Source organism: Thermobia domestica, chromosome 8 (assembly GCF_964235325.1).
Source record: "Thermobia domestica chromosome 8, izTheDome1.hap1.1, whole genome shotgun sequence".
Classification (NCBI taxonomy): Eukaryota; Metazoa; Arthropoda; class Insecta; order Zygentoma; family Lepismatidae; genus Thermobia; species Thermobia domestica.
In genome coordinates this window covers 259,477,749-259,481,103 of record NC_137461.1, presented here as the reverse complement: position 1 = coordinate 259,481,103, position 3,355 = coordinate 259,477,749, and the positions used below count along the sequence as shown (strand labels likewise).

The following is a 3,355-nucleotide window of genomic DNA, read 5'->3' as shown; positions in this document are numbered from 1 at the left end:
AGAGGACGTATTATTATCACTCATTTGTAATAGAAGTGGTTCTGGTGTATCCATGCGGGAGTCCATTGGATCCGGATTCGTAAAGTTCGTAACTTGCTTAATATTTGTGTACTTTCTTAACACAACTATACATGTTTAATAGAGAAGTGATTGATGCAGCTTAAAGATTTCTCATCTCTATTCTTTCTTTTCTTATAAAAATATATATATATATTTTTTTTTTGTGAGAACACAGGAGACAGGGATTAACAATTGCTGATCATCTTTTTAAATGCAGAGTAACACAGGTATTGGACCTTCTTTGTTAAAGACGTTTTTGACACCCCACGATAAAGGTTGGACCCCTCTCAACAAAAATTCTCGGTGTGCATCAAAATAGATGGAATCCATTTACTCAACATACGCCGCTTAAAACATTTTGATACTTTTTACACGAAGCTATTTACCTTCGAATGCATTTCAACCTATATAGACTTTAATACCTCTGTAAATGTCTTCTTTAGATGTTACCATTCACAGAAATCTTTAATGTTAGGTTGATGCTTGTCTCAATAAAATAATAGGCTTAATAGTATCAATAACTTTCGTTACGTATTTCTATTAAGTAACTCGTTACTATTATCCGCTACCAAACACACAAATAAGAAAAAGTTTATACTAGGAAAAAAATACAGAAGGTCCCACCGAGATTTGAACTCGAATCGCTGGATTCAAAGTCCAGAGTGCTAACCATTACACCATGGGACCGTCGGTAATACAAACTGAAATAAATGGAGTTTTTCAGTAAGTATCTCCTAATTAAATATATTAGACCCAAACGTGTCCCTATCTACATGGTAATGAAATTTGGTCAAAATATATCCGTTAAAATTAATAGTAATGTTACATATAAATTCAATTTTGCCTTTCCCGTATATGCTTTCTTAGGTACTATAATGATACTCATTAACATGAACAAACTTTGTTTTTATATTATTACCATTGTTGCTGTTGTTGTTTTGTTCTACTAATTAAACGCTTAGGACATGTAATTGAACTCTATTACTACTTTACTAGTTTTCTAGTTACACTGCTCTAGGCGCGCATTGCTGGTGGGTTTAGAACTCAGGGTTATATTTCTGGGCACTTGGCACATTACCTGGGGAAGTGAAGAAGAAAGAAAGGAGTGAGGAAGAAAGGAACAAGCCTGAAACCTCTGTTAGGTACTATTCCGGCATTTGCCTGGTGTGAATAATGAAAACCCAGGTAAACCTCACTCGAAAGGCTTCTATAGGCGAATGTCACCACTGAGAAGTTGGTGGCCTTAGTTTTCTTTTCATATATAGATAGGCTATACAGTTCGTTCCGTAACCTATTGTGACATAATACTTTTCAGATTCACTGCATTTAGGAGTTCTAATTGTCAAACTTGTTAACTGCTTCGGAAATGGAACTTGAGAAATCCTAAAAGTATAACTGCTACCATCTCATTTAAAGTAATAATAATAATAATAATAATAATAATAATAATAATAATAATAATAATAATAATAATAATAATAATAATAATTATTATTATTATTATTATTATTATTATTATTATTATTATTATTATTATTATTATTATTATTATTATTATTTGAATTTATTGATAATAAAGACCACAGCCGAAGCCAAAATGGACATATGTACAATAATATACAATAAAAGATTACAAGAGAAATACAAACAAAACAAAACAAATTAAAAATACATCAAAACATCTCGACCATATTCAAAAAAAAGTACATAAATTTGATACAAACTAAATTATAAAATAAAGTTACGACATAACCTCGATTCAATAGCTATTAAATCAAGCATAATGTATTGAAATTAAATATATTGAACATAATAAAAAATGAACAGATTACAAAGAAATTATATAATAATACACATAAACAGATATAAACAATGTAGAGAAAACAGAGACAATGAAAATTCAATAGACAATATACCAAACCATAGTGAATTTTATATATTTATTAAATAAAGCATTCCTAATATTGTTTTTTGAGTAGAGTAAAATTTGGATCAAATAAATCAATTTTAAGAGATTTTTTTATTTATATTGTCAATACTAGTAAATAGTGGAGAACCAACCAATTGATTGTTACATAATATAGAACGGTAAACCCTAGAATTATATGGGGGAACTTTAATATATAAATATTCAATTAAATTCACTCTAGCGTGTATTATATCATGAATAAATTTGATTTGCCTTAGATTTTGCCGAACTTCAAGAGCTAGTAAATCCAGCTTAGCAAGAACCTCCCTATTAGTCATATCGTGCAATTTAAATTTATATTTTAACCAAGCCAAGAAAGAAATCTGGACTGACTCGAGAACTTCAGTGATACTACTAAGATTGCGATTCCAAATTAAACTAGCAAATTCCAAATGGGATCGATCATATGCACAATATAAGATTTTACATGTTGCAATGTCTTTAAAATCTTTGGCAACCCATTTAATGAGTCCCAGATTCCTTCTAGCCTTGGAAACCATGGTAGAAACATGATGATCAAATAGTAACTTAGAATCCATCATAACACCCAAGTCTTTGTTGATTGAAACAGCTTGAATTGTATGCTGATTTATTGAGTATAAAATATAGGATATATTCATTTTCCTTGAGAACGATATAATTTTTATTTTGTTCATGTTCAAGGGAAGTAAATTTTGTATGGACCACTACTTACTATTTCAGAAAATATCTTTAGATCATCCGCGTACAGTAAAAAGGGACATTTTAAATAATTACCAATATCATTGACATATATTAAAAATAATAATGGACCCAATTTGGATCCTTGAGGAACACCCGAAGAAATCTTGTACACAGATGACTTGCAACCTATATACCTAACTACAAATTTACGATCAAACAAGTAGGAAGCGAACCAAAGTATCAAAGATTTAGGAATTTCAAAGGAATGAAGTTTTTTAAGAAGAATATAATGATATATTTTGTCAAAGGCTTTAGCAAAGTCAAAATAGATAGTATCGACTTGACCACGATTATGCACAAAAGGAGAAACCAATGTCAAAAAATTGTTCAAATTTAGTTCAGATGATTTACCCTTCATAAAACCATACTGTTCATAAATAATACAATGTTCGACGGAACTATAAAGATAATTGTAAATAAGTTTATAAAAAATTTTAGGTATTACATCAAGAATAGAAATAGGTCTATAATCATTTACGAACCTTCCATCAGTTCTCGGAATTGGAGTTACAACAACAGTTTTCCATACATTAGGATAAAAATGAAATGCTAAAATCCAATTAAACAATGATGTCAAAATTGGTGCAATTATTTCAGATATAC

General features: G+C 29.7%; 1 non-coding gene across 1 annotated transcript; it reads right to left on the bottom strand.

The window, feature by feature from the left end:
- Positions 1-675: 675 nt before the first annotated feature.
- Positions 676-747, bottom strand: TRNAQ-UUG (transfer RNA glutamine (anticodon UUG)). Its single transcript has one exon. It is a non-coding gene; the product is annotated as a tRNA-Gln (tRNA).
- Between the last annotated feature and the right edge of the window lie 2,608 nt (positions 748-3,355).